General features: G+C 32.5%; 1 protein-coding gene across 1 annotated transcript in view; it reads left to right on the top strand.

The window, feature by feature from the left end:
• Window positions 1-16,579, top strand: part of LOC148940492 (uncharacterized) — a 200,655-nt gene that overhangs the window by 105,159 nt on the left and 78,917 nt on the right. The window lies entirely within an intron of this gene.

Here is a 16,579-nt window from a genome sequence, read left to right as displayed (position 1 = left end):
TGTATCATTAGTTATCATAGGCAGCGTGATAGCGCTGCCTAAGTAAAGAACGATGTGGGCACAAAGTATTATTTATTTATTTTTAATTTTTTTTCTTGGTTTTAGACCGGGGCACGTCCTATAACAGAAGTTGCCGTTGAAACTTTGAAAAGGAATCATTCGATTGGACATTGGAGTGGTTTTTTCCCTTTTTAGTTTCAAACAGCGATTAGAAGGCCACCCACCCTCCATCCACGCGTACCATTTACCCAAAACCATCAAATCGACATTTTGAGATAGCCATTTTGTTCAGCTCAGTTTATTTCCAGATAGAAAATATGTTTCTGAGGAGGATACTCCCTCACAACCCTCAGGACAAATGTTTTAAGTTATGCCCTGGGGGCATATAAGAATGATGTTGGCACAATGTATTATTGATTATTTTTTTCCCCTTAGACCAGGGCACTTTGTATCGAAGAAGTTGTCGTAGAAACTTCGAAAAGGGATCATTCAATTGGAGATTGGAGTGGTTTGTGCCCTTTTTAATAGTCGAAAGTGATAGAAAGGCAACTAACACCCCTTCAACGCCCACCATTTCCCGAAACACATCCACAAAATTTTTTGAGATAGCCATTTTGTTCAGCGTAGTTGATTTCCAGATAGAAAATATGTTTTTGAGGAGGACACTCCCCCACAGCCCTCAGGGCAAGGGTTGTAAGTTATGAACTGTGGGCATATAAGGTTTTTATAGAAAGAGTTGTAGTAGAAACTTCAAAAAAGGTTCATTCAATTTGAAATTCAAATGGCTAGTGCCCTTTTTAATAGTCGAAAGTGATTGGGGGGCTACTAACACCCCTCTCACGCCCACAGTTCAGGAAAATATACCTTTGAGCAGGACACTCCCCCCACAGTCTTCAGGGTAAGGGTTATAAGTTATGCCCTGGGGGTATATAAGGTTTTCATTTAAATCTTTGTCGTAGAAACTTGAAAAAGGGCTCATTCGATTGGATATTCAAAGGGCTAGTGCCCTTTTTAATAGTCAAAAGTTATTTGAGGGCAACTAACCCCCCTCTCACGCCCACCATTTTTCCAAACATATCCAATCAAAATTTTGAGATATCCATTTTGTTCAACGTTGTTGAGAGTTCTGGAAATTAGGTCTTTTAGGATGATAACCCCCACAGAGCCCTCATTGCACTGGTTGTAAGTTATGCCCTGGGGGCATTTATGGTTTATATAGAAAGTTGTAGTAGAAATTTCAAAAAGGGCTCATTTGATTGGAAATTGAAATTGCCCTTTTTAATAGTCGAAAGTGAGTGGAGAGTAATTAACCCCCCTCTCACGCTCATCATTTCCTTTTTATAGATAGAGTTGTCGAAAAACTTCAAAAGGGGCCCATTCGATTGGAAATTCAAAGAGCTAGTGTGCTTTTTCATAGTCGAAAGTGATTTGAGGGCGACTAACCCCCCTCTCACGCCCACCTTTTCCCTTAACACATCCAATCAAAATTTTTAGATAGCCATTTTATTCAACGTAGTTGAAAGTTTCGTAAATTAGGTCTTTAAGGATGACCCCCCCCCCACAGCCCTCAGGGCACGAGTTGTAAGTAGTGCCCTGGGGGCATTTAAGGTTTTATAGAAAGCGATTTGATAGAAACTTCAAAAAGGACTCATTCAATTGAAAATTGAAAGGGCTAGTGCCCTTTGTTAAACGTAGTTGAAAGTTCTGGAAATTAGGTCTTTGAGGATGATAACCCCCTCAGAGCCCTCAGTACAAGGGTTGTAAGTTATGCCCTGGGGGCATATAAGGTTTATATAGAAAGTTGTTGTAGAAATTTTAAAAAGGGCTCATTTGATTGGAAATTGAAATTGTCCTTTTTAATATTCGAAAGGGAGTGGAGAGTAATTAACCCCCCTCTCTCGCCCACCATTTTCCCAAAAACATTCAATCAAAGTTTAGAGGTAGCCATTTTGTTCAACGTAGTTGAAAGTTCTGGAAATTATGTATTTAAGGATGACAAACCCCCCAGAGCCCCAGGGCAAAGGTTGTAAGTTATGCCCTGGGGGCCTATAAGGTTTATAGATAGAGTTGTCGTAAAAACTTCAAAAGGGGCTCATTTAATTGTAAATTGAGAGAGCTAGTGCCCTTTTTAATAGTTGAAAGTGATTGGAGGGTAACTAACCCCCCTCTCACGCCCACCATTCCCCCAAACACATCCAATCAAAATTTTGATAGAGCCATTTTGTTCAATGTAGTTGAAATTTCTGAAAATTAGGTCTTTGAGAATGACACCCCCCCCCCCAGCCCGCAGGGAAAGGGTTGTAAATTATGCCCTGGGGGCATATGCGGTTTTTATTGAAAGCGTTAGTAGAGATGGGGGTACCAGCGCGAACACTCACCCCTGCTGCCACCTATAACTTTTTTTTACTTAGTTTAATGAGGACAGGGTCAATGACCTCTTTCTCAATGGTCTCTTTCTCCAGGTGTGTTTTTGGCACGCGATAGAGTCATTAGGGAGAACACGTGGTTAATGGGGTCAATGTTGTTGTTGTTGTTTTGTGCAGAGTCATTTGGGAGAACACGTGGTTAATTAAAGCGATTGGGAATTTGGAACACCTGTGCTGTCGACCTCAATTCACCTATCGTGAATCAATAATTCCCTTAGAAACAACAAATTAATTCCCCTTTCTTGACAGATCAATCAACCAATGACATCATCTGTCAGACTTTAAAAATTTTCGCCTAGAAACGATTTTCCAGGAATAGATCCAAGTCATTAATGTCATTGCCTCGGAAACAACGCTTTTGGTCGAACTCCAAAAGATATTAATAACCAAACGCCATGAAAACAATTCTCCATGAAACATCTTAACGATGAATTGTTTTAGCGCGGGAATCAGGTTTCTTATTAATTTGAAATGCATTAGCGCAGAGATGCCAAAAACAAAAGGAACACGCTGAATTACGTTTAGGGATTATTTGGGCGAAACTGTTTTAGACAGGTTATGGGATTATTTCGGCGAAACAGTTAGAAGAGAATTTGAGGGTCAAACTCTGTGCTCGTTATAATACACAAGTTCCATTTGAACAGTGTTGTGAGGTCCTCTACCCCAACCCCAAAGGGTTCCAATCCCTCTACCCCAACCCCGAAGGAAGCCCCCGGTACTCAAAGGTCCCCCAAGCTCCCAAAGAGCCACAGCCCCCAAACGCCCTCCTCAGACCCTCAAAGGCCCTCCTCTGGTCCTCAAAAGGCCCCCGGACCCCCAAAGGGTCCCCCCGGACCCCAGAGGCCCCCCGGTCCTCAAAGGTCCCCCGGGCCTGAGAAGCGCCGCGGGCCAGGAATGCGCCGCATGGGGATGCGCCGCAGGGGGAAGCGCCGCAGGGATACGCCGCAGGGATGCGCCGCAGGGATGCGCCGCTTTTTGTTAGAGTTATAGTTTACTTTAATTTTATTTAAGAGTTTGATGTTTTAACTTTGAGTTTAAGTTAGAGTTCTTGTTTAGTTTTAGTTAAGAGTTTAGAGTTTTTTAGCTTAGAGTTTTTGTTGAAGTTCTAGTTTAGTTTAGTTTTAGTTAATAGTTTAGAGTTTTAGCTTAGAGTCTTAGCTTAGAGTTTTTTTTAGAGTTCTAGTTTATTTTAATTTTATTTAAGAGTTTTATGTTTTACATTTGAGTTTAAGTTATAGTTATAGTTTATTTTAGTTTTAGTTAATAGTTTAGAGTTTTTAGCTTAGAGTCTTAGCTTAGAGTTTTTGTTGAAGTTCTAGTTTAGTTTAGTTTTAGTTAATAGTTTAGAGTTTTAGCTTAGAGTCTTAGCTTAGAGTTTTTGTTAGAGTTCTAGTTTATTTTAATTTTATTTTCGAGTTTAGAGTTTTAGCTTAGTCTTAGCTTAGAGTTTTTTTGTTAGAGTTCTAGTTTAGTTTAATTTTAGTTACGAGTTTGATTTTTTTACCTTTGAGTTTCAGTTAGAGTTTTAGTTTCGTTTTATTTAATAGTTTTGTTTTTTAACTTAGAGTCTTAGCTTATATTTTTAATTTGAGTTCTAGTTTAGTTTAGTTTTATTTAAGATTTTATAATTTTAGCTTAGAGTTTTTTTGTTAGAGTTCTAGTTAAGTTTAATTTTAGCTTAGAGTTTGATTTTTTTTACCTATAAGTTTCAGTTAGAGTTCTAGTTTAGTTTTAGTTAAGAGTTTAGAGTTTTTAGCTTAGAGTTTTTATTGAAGTTTTAGTTTAGTTTTAGTTAAGAGTTTAGAGTTTTAGATTAGAGACTTAGCTTAGAGTTTTTGTTATAATTCTAGTTTAGTTTAATTTTAGTTAAGAGTTTGATGTTTTACCTTTGAGTTTCAGTTAGAGTTCTAGTTTAGTTTAGTTTTAGTTAAGAATTTAGAGTTTTTAGCTTAGAGTCTTAGCTTAGAGTTTTTGTTGAAGTTCTGGTATAGTTTAGTTTTAGTTAATAGTTTAGAGTTTTAGCTTAGAGTCTTAGCTTAGAGTTTTTGTTAGAGTTCTAGTTTATTTTAATTTTATTTTAGAGTTTACAGTTTTAGCTTAGTCTTAGCTTAAAGTTTTTTTGTTAGAGTTCTAGTTTAGTTTAATTTTAGTTAAGAGTTTAATTTTTTTACCTTTGAGTTTCAGTTAGAATTTTAGTTTAGTTTTAGTTAAGAGTTTGATGTTTTACCTTAGAGTCTTAGCTTAGATTTTTAATTTGAGTTCTAGTTTAGTTTAGTTTTAGCTAAGATTTTATAATTTTATCTTAGAGTTTTTTTGTTAGAGTTCTAGTTTAGTTTAATTTTAGCTAAGAGTTTGATTTTTTTACCTATGAGTTTGAGTTAGAGTTCTAGTTTAGTTTTAGTTATGAGTTTATAGTTTTTAGCTTAGAGTTTATGTTAGAGTTCTAGTTTAGTTTAGTTTTAGTTAATAGTTTAGAGTTTTAGCTTAGAGTCTTAGCTTAGAGTTTTTGTTAGAGTTCTAGTTTAGTTTAATTTTAGTTGAGAGTTTAGAGTTTTACCTTTGAGTTTCAGTTAGAGTTCTAGTTTAGTTTAGTTTTAGTTAAGAGTTTAGAGTTTTTAGCTTAGAGTCTTATCTTAGAGTTTTTGTTGCAGTTCTAGTTTATTTTAGTTTTAGTTAAGAGTTTATAGTTTTAGATTATATTAGTAGCTTATAGTTTTTGTTAGAGTTCTAGTTTTGTTTAATTTTATTTTAGAGTTTAGAGTTTTAGATTAGTCTTAGCTTAGAGTTTTTTTTTTTAGAGTTCTAGTTTAGATTAATTTTAGTTAAGATTTTTATTTTTTACCTCTGAGTTTCAGTTAGAGTTATAGTTTAGTTTTAGTTAAGAGTTTAGAATTTTAGCTTAATGTCTTAGCTTAGAGTTTTATGTTAGAGTTCTAGTTTATTTTAGTTTTGGTTAAGATTTTAGAATTTTAGCTTAGAGTTTTTTTGTTAGAGTTCTAGTTCAGTTTAATTTTAGCTAAGAGTTTGATTTTTTACCTCTGAGTTTCAGTTAGAGTTCTAGTTTAGTTTTAGTTAAGAGTTTAGTGTTTTAGCTTAATGTCTTAGCTTAGAGTTTTATGTTAGAGTTCGAGTTTATTTTAGTTTTAGTTAAGAGTTTGGAGTTTTATCTTAGAGACCTAGCTTAGAATTTTAGTTTAGTTTAGTTTTAGTTAAGAGTTTAGAGTTTTAGCATAGAGTCTTAGTTTAGAGTTTTGTTAGAGTTCTAGTTTAGTTTACATGTAGTTAAGAGTCTAGAGTTTAACTTAGAGACATAGCTTAGAATTTTAGTTTAGTTTAGTTTTAGTTAAAATTCTAGAATTTTAGCTTAGAGTCTTAGCAGAGAGTTTTTATTAGAGTTCTAGTTTAGTTTAGTTTTAGTTAAGAGTTTAGAGTTTTAGCCCAGAGTCATATCTCAGAGTTTTTGTTAGAGTTCTAGTTTAGTTTTAGTTATGATTTTAGAATTTTAGCCTATAGTCTTAGCTTAGAGTTTTTGTTAGAGTTCTAGCTTAGTTTAGTTTTAGTTAAGATTTTCGAGTTGCTAGCTGAGAGTCATACACTAGAGTTTTTGTCGAAGTTGTAGTTTAGTTCAGTTTTAGTTTGGAGTTTATAGTTTCATCTTAGAGCCTTATCTTAGAGTTTTTTGTTAGAGTTCTAGTTTAGTTTAGATGTAGTTAAGAGTTTAGTGTTTTTAGCTTAGAGTCTTAGTTTAAAGTTTCAGTTAGAGTTTTAGTTTAGTTTTAGTTAAGAGTTTGGTGTTTTACCTTAGAGTCTTAGCTTAGAGTTTTAATTTGAGTTCTAGTATAGTTTAGTTTTAGTTAAGATTTTAGAATTTTAGCTTAGAGTGTTTTTGTTAGAGTTCTAGTTTAGTTTAATTTTAGTTAAGAGTTTGATGTTTTACCTTTGAGTTTCAGTTAGAGTTCTAGTTTAGTTTTAGTTAAGAGTTTGATTTTTTAAATTATAGTCTTAGCTTAGAGTTTTAATTTGAGTTATAGTTTAGTTTAGTTTTAGTTAAGATTTTAGTATTTTAGCTTAGAGTTTTTTTTGTTAGATTTATAGTTTATTTTAATTTTATATAATAGTTTTATTTTTTTAAATATGAGTTTAATTTATAGTTCTAGTTTAGTTTTATTTAAGAGTTTAGAGTTTTTAGCTTAGAGTTTATGTTAGAGTTCTAGTTTAGTTTAGTTTTAGTTAATAGTTTAGAGTTTTAGCTTAGAGTCTTAGCTTAGAGTTTTTGTTAGAGTTCTAGTTTAGTTTAATTTTAGTTAAGATTTTAGAGTTATACCTTTGAGTTTCAGTTAGAGTTCTAGTTTAGTTTAGTTTTAGTTAAGAATTTAGAGTTTTTAGCTTAGAGTCTTAGCTTAGAGTTTTTGTTGAAGTTCTAGTTTAGTTTAGTTTTAGTTAAGAGTTTAGTGTTTTAGCTTAGAGTCTTAGCTTAGAGTTTTTTTTAGAGTTCTAATTTTTTTTAATTTTATTTTAGAGTTTAGAGTTTTAGCTTAGTCTTAGCTTAGAGTTTTTTTTTGTTAGAGTTCTAGTTTAGTTTAATTTTAGCTAAGAGTTTGATTTTTTACCTCTGAGTTTCAGTTAGAGTTATATTTTAGTTTTAGTTAAGAGTTTATAATTTTAGCTTAATGTATTAGCTTAGAGTCTTATGTTAGAGTTAGAGTTTATTTTAGTTTTGGTTAAGATTTTAGAATTTTAGCTTAGAGTTTTTTTTGTTAGAGTTCTAGTTTAGTGTAATTTTAGCTAAGAGTTTGATTTTTTACCTCTGAGTTTAAGTTAGAGCTCTAGTTTAGTTTTAGTTAAGAGTTTGGTGTTTTAACTTAATGTCTTAGCTTAGAGTTTTTAGTTAGAGTTCTAGTTTTTTTTAGTTTTAGTTAAGAGTTTTGAGTTTTATCTTAGAAACCTAGCTTAGAATTTTAGTTTAGTTTAGTTTTAGTTAAGAGTTTAGAGTTTTAGCATAGAGTCTTAGTTTAGAGTTTTGTTAGAGTTCTAGTTTATTTTACATGTAGTTAAGAGTTTATAGTTTTAACTTAGAGACATAGCTTAGAATTTTAGTTTAGTTTAGTTTTAGTTAAAATTCTAGAATTTTAGCTTAGAGTCTTAGCAGAGAGTTTTTGTTAGAGTTCTAGTTTAGTTTAGTTTTAGTTAAGAGTTTAGAGTTTTAGCCTAGAGTCATATCTCAGAGTTTTTGTTAGAGTTCTAGTTTAGTTTTACTTATGAGTTTAGAATTTTAGCTTAGAATCTTAGCTTAGAGTTTAGTTTAGTTTTAGTTAAGAGTTTAGAGTTTTTAGCTGAGAGTCATAGCCTAGAGTTTTTGTCGAAGTTCTAGTTTAGTTCAGTTTTAGTTAAGAGTTTAGAGTTTTAGCTTAGAGTCTTAGCTTAGAGTTTATGTTAGAGTTCTATTCTAAATTTTTAGATGGAAGATAGAAAAAGTAATACTATAACTGCGATTGTTTTCCATGAAGATCAAAAGTTTCATATTATTTATAATTTTTCTTAAGTTCAGTTCTGATTCTTCTCAAAGAGATGAAAAATTTAAAGTTCAGTTCCAAATTTTTCCTAGAATATAGAAAAAGTTGTACATTGATTGTGAATATTCAACATGAAGATAAGGAACTCCAATTTAATTCTGAGTTTTCTCGAAGAAGTGCAAATTGTTCAAGTTCTCTTCTGAATTTTCTTAAAGAAGAAAAAAAAATTAACTCAATTCTGAATTTTAACAATGAAAATGAAAGAACCTTCCACTTCAGTTCTTAATTTCTCAAAGACATAAGAAATTTAAAGTCCAGTTCTAAATTTTTCTCTAGAAGATAGGAAAAGTTATACTATGACTGTGATTATTTTCCAGTGAAGATATTAAGTTTCACTTTAATTCTAATTTTCTTAAGTTCACTACCGATTTTTTGCAAAGAGATGAAAGATTTAAAGTTCTGTTCCAAATTTTTCATAGAAGATAGAAAAAGTAATACTATGACTACGATTGTTTTCCATGAAGATCAAAAGTTTCACATTATTCATAATTTTTCCTAAATTCAATTCTGATTTTTCTCAAAGAGATGAAAAATTTAAAGTTCTGTTCCAAATTTTTCATAGAAGATAGAAAAAGCTATACATTGATTGTGAATATTCAACATGAAGATAAGGAACTCCAATTTAATTCTGAGTTTTCTCGAAGAAGTGCAAATTGTTCAAGTTCTCTTCAGAATTTACATAAAGAAGATAAAAAAGTTAACTCAATTCTGAATTTTACCAATGAAAATGAAAAAACCTTCCACTTCAGTTCTTAATTTCTCAAAGACATAAAAAATTTAAAGTCCAGTTCTAAATTTTTCTGTAGAAGATAGGAAAAGTTATACTATGATTGTGATTATTTTCCAGTGAAGATAAAAAGTTTCACTTTTATTCTAATTTTCTTAAGTTCACTACCGATTTTTTGCAAAGAGATGAAAAATTTAAAGTTCTGTTCCAAATTTGTCATAGAAGATAGAAAAAGTTATACTTTGATTTGAATATTCGACATGAAGATAAGGAGCATCACTTTAATTCTGAGTTTTCTCGAAGAAGTGCAAAATGTTCAAGTTCTCTTCTGAATTTTCTTAAAGAAGTAAAAAATTTATCTCAATTCTTAATTTTACAAATGAAATGAAAAAAGCTTCCACTTCAGTTCACAATTCCGCAAACACAAAAAAAATTAAAAGTTCTCTTATATTTTTTCAAAGAAAATAGAAAGGCTACACTTCAGTTCTGTTTTTTTTTTTCTCAAATAGATGAAAAATTTAAAGTTCTTTTCTAATTTTAAATTAAATTTTAGCTCCTTTTGTCACATGGATTTACCCATCAAATTTTTAAATTAGAAAATGAGTGACTCGTTCTGTTATTAAAGACAATCGTTCAAACTCGTTCATCTAACCTTCAAAACAATAGGTTAGGTTAGGTATAAATAAATATTAATAAATAAATAGAAACATTCCTACATGTTTAAGTTAGGTTAGGTTAGGTTAACTTATCATGAGTGCTCATGATAGGTTAGCCTAACCTTTTCCGGCGAGTATGGTTAGGTTAGGTTAGACTAGATTAAGTTAGGTTAGATTAGGCTAGGTTAGGTTAGGTTAGCCTACGTACACTTCACTTAGGTTAGCTTAGGTTAGGTGAGAGACATGCAAAAAGTTAGGTGTATGATTAGGTTAGGTTAGATTAAGTTAGGTTGGGTTAAGTTAGGTTAGGCTAGGTTAGCCTACGTACGCGCTACGTACTTAGGCTAACCTAGCCTAACCTAACTTAACCCAACCTAACTAAGACTCTAAGCTAAAACTCTAAACATAAACTCTAAGCTAAAAACTCTAAACTCATAACTAAAAAAAAAATATAACACTAACTTAAATTAAGTAGTAAAAAATCAAACTATTATATAAAATAAAACAAAAATATAAATATAACAAAAAAAAACTCCAAGATAAAATTCTAAAATATTAACTTAAACTAGGCTCAAATCGAAATCACTTTAAGAATCTAATATAAGACTCTGAGCTAAAACAACTAAATTCTTAACTAAAATTAAACTAAAATAGAGCTCTAACAAAAAAACTCTAAGCTCAGACTAAGGTAAAACTCTAAACTCTAAAATAAAATTAAAATAAACTATAACTCTAACAAAAACTCTAAGCTAAGACTCTAAGCTAAAACTCTAAACTAATAACTAAAACTAAACTATACTAGAACTTCAACAAAAACTCTAAGCTAAGACTCTAATCTAAAAAATCTAAATTCTTAACTAAAACTAAACTATACTAGAACTCTAACTGAAACTCAAAGGTAAGACATCAAACTCTTAACTAGAATTAAACTAAACTAGAACTCTAACAAAAACTCTAAGCTAAGACTCTAAGCTAAAACTCTAAACTATTAACTAAAACTAAACTAAACTAGAACTTCAACAAAAACTCTAAGCTAAAAACTCTAAACTCTTAACTAAAACTAAACTAGAACTCTAACTGAAACTCATAGTTAAAAAAATAAAACTCTTAGCTAAAATTAAACTAAACTAGAAATATAACAAAAAAACTCTAAGCTAAAATTCTAAAATATTAACTAAAACTAAACTAAACTAGAACTCAAATTAAAACTCTAAGCTAAGACTCTAAGGTAAAACACCAAACTCTTAACTAAAACTAAACTAAAACTCTAACTGAAACTCAAAGGTAAAAAAATCAAACTCTTAACTAACATTAAACTAAACTAGAACTCTAACAAAAAACTCTAAGCTAAGACTAAGCTAAAACTCTAAACTCTAAAATAAAATTAAAATAAACTAGAACTCTAACAAAAACTCTAAGCTAAGACTCTAAGCTAAAACTCTAAACTATTAACTAAAACTAAACTAAACTAGAACTTCAACAAAAACTCTAATCTAAGACTCTAAGCTAAAAAATCTAAATTATTAAATAAAAAAAAACTAAAATATAAATATAAATTAAAAAATAATTTAAAAAAAAAAAATATTAAATAAAATTAAACTAAACTATAACTCTAAAAAAAACTCTAAGCTAAGACTCTAAGCTAAAACTCTAAACTATTAACTAAAACTAAACTAAACTAGAACTTCAATAAAAACTCTAAGCTAAGACTATAATCTAAAAACTCTAAACTCTTAACTAAAACTAAAATAAACTATAACTCTAACTGAAACTCAAAGGTAAGACATCAAACTCTTAACTAAAATTAAAATAAAATATAACTATAAAAAAAACTCTAAGCTAAGAATCTAAGATAAAACTCTAAACAATTAACTAAAACTAAACTAAACTAGAACTTCAACAAAAACTCTAAGCTAAAAAACTCTAAACTCTTAACTAAAACTAAACAAGAACTCTAACTGAAACTCAAAGGTAAAACATCAAACTCTTAACTAAAATTAAAGTAAACTAGAACTCTAACAAAAAGCGGCGCATCCCTGCGGCGCATTCCTGCGGCGCATCCCTGCGGCGCTTCCCCGCGGCGCAGCCCCCGGCGGCGCAGCCCCCTGCGGCGCATTCCTGGCCCGCGGCGCTTCTCGGGCCCGGGGGACCTTTGAGGACCGGGGGGAGGGCCTCTGGGGTCCGGGGGGGACCCTTTGGGGGTCCGGGGGACCTTTGAGGACCAGAGGAGGGCCTTTGAGGGTCTGAGGAGGGCGTTTGGGGGCTGTGGCTCTTTGGGAGCTTGGGGGACCTTTGAGTACCGGGGTCTTCCTTCGGGGTTGGGGTAGGGGGATCGGAACCCTTTGGGGTTGGGGTAGAGGACCTCACAACACTGTTCAAATGGAACTTGTGTATTATAACGAGCACAGAGTTTGACCCTCAAATTCTCTTCTAACTGTTTCGCCGAAATAATCCCATAACCTGTCTAAAACAGTTTCGCCCAAATAATCCCTAAACGTAATTCAGCGTGTTCCTTTTGTTTTTGGCATCTCTGCGCTAATGCATTTCAAATTAATTAGAAACCTGATTCCCGCACTAAAACAATTCATCGCTAAGATGTTTCATGGAGAATTGTTTCCATGGCGTTTGGTTATTAATATCTTTCGGAGTTTGACCAAAAGAGTTGTTTCCGAGGCAAAGACATTAATGAATTGGATCTATTCCTGGAGAATCGTTTCTAGTTAAAAATTTTTAAAGTCTGACAGATGATTTCATTGGTTGATTGATCTGTCAAGAAAGGGAATTAATTTGTTGTTTCTAAGGGGAATTATTGATTCACGATAGGTGAATTGAGGTCGACAGCACAGGTGTTCCAAATTCCCAATCGCTTTAATTAACCACGTGTTCTCGCTAATGACTCTATGCACATGGCCAAAACAACAACAACAACATTGACCCTATTAACCACGTGTTCTCCCAAATGACTCTATCGCGTGCCAAAAACACACCTGGAGAAAGAGACCATTGAGAAAGAGGTCATTGACCCTGTCCTCATTAAACTAAGTAAACAAAGTTATAGGTGGCAGCAGGGGTGAGTGTTCGCGCTGGTACCCCCATCTCTACTAGCGTTGTCGTACAAACTTCAAAAGGGCTCATTTCATTGGAAATTGAAAGGGCTAGCGCATTTTTTTAGTCTGTAAAGTGATTGGAGAGCGACTAACGCCCCTCTCACGCTCACCATTTCCCCAAAGACATCCAAGCAAAATTTTGAGACAGCCATTTTGTTTAACGTAGTTGAAAGTTCTGGAAATTAGGTCTTTAAGGATGACAACCACCCTAACAGCCCTTAGGGTAAGGGTTGTAATTTATACCCTGGAGGCATATAAGGTGTTTATAGAAAGCGTTGTCGTAGAAAATCAAAAAGGGCTCATTCGATTGGAAATCGAAAGGCCTAGTGCCCTTTTTTGTTGAGAGTGATTGGAAGGCTTGACATTTTTATAGTAAAGATCGATGTGGGTATAATGTATTATTTTTTGTTGTTGTTGTTTAGACTTGGGCACTTCGTATCGAAGGAGTTGTAGTAGGAACTTCGAAAAGGGCTCATTCAATTGAAAATAGAAAGGGCTTATGTCCTTTTTAATAGTCGAAAGTGATTGGAGGGCAACTAATCACCCTCCCACGCCCACCCTCCCATTTGCCCATTATGTTTAAAAACTAATTGTTGCATTAAGATTAAATAAAAATACACTGTGTTAATGCTTATTCCCAATAAGGCATCTCAGCAGTATCCCAAAATGACTGAGGGTATTATGTTCAAACTGTCGGGGCTACTTCTGCTCTTAAAACTTAACCAAATCAAAATAGCGTAAGTGTATCCAAGCTATCACAGAAACTAAACAATTTTTTGTGAATGGTATCAATTTTTCCAATTCAGGTCGACTAGAAGAAGTATGAAACTAAATTAAACACTACCCTCTATGTGCAGACATTTAAAAGAGTGTATGTTGTTAATAATTGCTGAAATTGTCTCTCAGGTATAGAAATTCCAAATCAAACTATAAAGTCTATAAAAAACGAAAATATTAAAAGTATTATTTTCTTTCTTCCTAAAAAGATTATATCAATATAAAACGAACAGAAATTAATTAAAAAATTTTTTTCACAAAATAGGTTTTTCAAAGAAAAGTAAATAATTCCATTAAACAAAAAATGAGCAAAAATAAAATCAAATACGGTAATCTACCAAGCTCGAAACTACCACAAAATCAGCATCGATAAATAAATGAAACCCAACTTATTTTTTGGAAAATGTTTTTTTTAACTAATAGTAAAAAAAACTCTGTTTATTGTTTGTAAGATTGAATTGCCTCTCGGTAAGCTGCGTTCTATTAGTCCTGGAAGTTTTCTGGATTGCGCCTACGAATAGGACACATGAATGTTTGTTTTTCAAATTTATGCTGCCCCAGTCTATTAGGCCTGAAACATCATGTGGAGATAGGACTATCTGCACCTGCTGAACTTTCCTACCCTAATAGCCTCTCCTCTTCACAGGTCACTGCTGCCCATTTGTTACATTAATTTTAGTACAGAAACTCTGTTTATTGCTTGTAGTATTGAGTTGCATCTCGACAAGCTGCGTTCTGTTTGTCCTAGAAGGTTTCTGGTTTGTACTTACGAATTAGGACACAATAAGGTTTTCTTGAAATTTTTCTGTCCACCCTTCCCCTGCTTGTTAGGCCTAAAAGTAACAGTAACAGTATCTCAAGTCTTCTTTTACGCTCAATCGTTTATGCAGAATTGAGTTTGCAAATAGTCTTGTCTGTTTCTTTATAGGTCTGGTCTGGTCTGGTCTGTTTCTAATAGTCTGGTCGTTCTTTGACGCGAACGTGTTGTTCATTTAATGCTCAGAAGGAAAAACTGGTCCTTGTATGATATGTCCCCTACCGCTCAAGTTGTTCATGCATTGACACGCTGTAAACCGGTTTCTTTCTCTACTTTTTTTTTCAACTTAGCGTTGAGAAAAAACAGAATAGATGGGAAATATATGATTCTGGCTAAATATTTCCATATTATGGGGGGGGGGGGGGGAGGTAAAGTATTTCGACAGTGTAAAATCAGAAAATAATTCTTACTTCATAATATCGTATAATTGTAGCTAACACATTTTGCATGCAGACCCGCTGTATTTCAACTCCCCCCCCCAAATGTGCAAATATTAGCCTAAATTTGTTTCTGAAATATTTTATTTTTATCATACTTAGGTATATTTCATTAGGATTAACCTAACTTTACTTCTTAAAGAGGTTGGGGGTATATCATACAAGTACCAAAAAACTTAAAAAAAATTCATAAAGATAGTGTGGGAAATAGAAATCATATGGAAAATATAAGGAACCCCTGATATACGTTTCTACAAAAAGTTTCTGGTCTGTCACTACAGACTATCGTAATAAGCCTCACTTTGCATACCCTTTTTCGTCCTCTGTATGCAACTAAGTTTTCTATGGTGACATTGCAACAAATAATTAGTTGCACTCTATCACCTGGTTCTCCTCCTTTTATCGCAATTAATGGCCAACATATTCTTTATTTTATATTCTGCTGTGTAAGTTTCTTTTTGCAACGAGATGACTGTAAAACTTTTATTCTCTTTTCTTTGTCATAGGAGCTGTATCCGCTTATATGAATTTTCATCTAATTAGGAATTCTTTTATCACCTGAAATTAATATCCCTTGGAAAAGGAAGTATTGTAATACATGACATTTTTATTTTTTATTAATGAGCTAGTTTTAGTTTTGATTCGCTTGCACTTTAATTTAAAAATTATTATAAAATTAATTTTTATATTAATAAATAAAATAATATAAAATTAAATTAAATAGGTCCATTAAGTATTCTCAAGGCCAATTCATAGTTTTTTTTATTAAATTAAACTTATTATATATTATTAAATAAGATATTTGGGAGAATCCTTGATATCTTTGAAGAATTTAATAAAAAATTAAACTTTGGGAGAGTTTGTAAGTAATCATTTTTAAATGGTCACAAAATTCGCTCAGGTTCATTTCTTGACTTCTTCAAGGCATCTCGCTTCCATTTATCTCATTTTACAGATGAAAAAAGGGTTTGATTCGCTTTTAGTTTGCATAAAACAAGTCTAAATAATAAGTTTAATTAAATATATAAAAAAAATTGTGAATTAGCCTTGTGAATACTTAATGGACCAATTGGATCAGATAAAACCTTGTTTTTCTCCTAAACCTGTCTTTTTGTTTTCTCCTGTCCTTTCCTTTCTCCCTTTCCTTTCTTTTCCTTTCCTTTCCTTTCCTTTCTCCTGTTTTCTCCTGTCCTTTGTTTTCTCCTAAACCTGTCTTTTTCTCCTAAACCTGTCTTTTTGTTTTCTCCTGTCCTTTCCTTTCTCCCTTTCCTTTCTTTTCCTTTCATTTCCTTTCCTTTCTCCTGTTTTCTTCTGTCCTTTGTTTTCTCCTAAACCTGTCTTTTTCTCCTAAACCTGTCTTTTTGTTTTCTCCTGTCCTTTCCTTTCTCCCTTTCCTTTCTTTTCCTTTCATTTCCTTTCCTTTCTCCTGTTTTCTCCTGTCCTTTGTTTTCTCCTAAACCTGTCTTTTTCTCCTAAACCTGTCTTAGGTCTATTCTTGCCTGAAACCCGCGATTTCCTAAACTTTTCTAGGTTGTTTAAAAAAAATGAAACTTTTGGGAAGTACCATTATTTCAGTGTTGCCATGGTGAACCATGAAAATATATAAGCAAAATTACTTAGTTAAATTTGTAATGCTTTTCGTTCGTAACAGTTCAAACATTAACAATCTGTTTATTCTCAAAGACAGCTACACCTCCATAGAAAAGCTGGACTTTATTAAGAAGTTGGGTGACGTGTATTTTTGTATAGTTTTTTTTGTGACTTTCACCATTTTTCCTCTCTTTTTTTAAATTTGGTTTCTCTCTTTTTAAATAAATCGCATATAGAGTTCTTTTTCGGTAAAAATTGAATTCCAGATTTTTCCTAACTTTTCAAGATATATACGGTTGTGCAAATTTCACTTAACCAATTCGGACAATTAGATTTATTGTCACCGTCCTTCGTACTTTAAGTTATATTTATATTTCTTAACATTGGACATGATCGTCTCTTACTAGGATGCTAGCTACCGCTGGAACCCGGATCACATAATAGGCTATTGAACCAAGAAGAAATCTTT

This window comes from Artemia sp. Qi Xiang Cuo, chromosome 19, assembly GCF_049724085.1.
Source record: "Artemia sp. Qi Xiang Cuo chromosome 19, ASM4972408v1, whole genome shotgun sequence".
NCBI classification, from domain to species: Eukaryota; Metazoa; Arthropoda; class Branchiopoda; order Anostraca; family Artemiidae; genus Artemia; species Artemia sp. Qi Xiang Cuo.
Note: the sequence above shows the minus strand (reverse complement) of the source record. Positions and strands in the feature narration are given on the sequence as shown.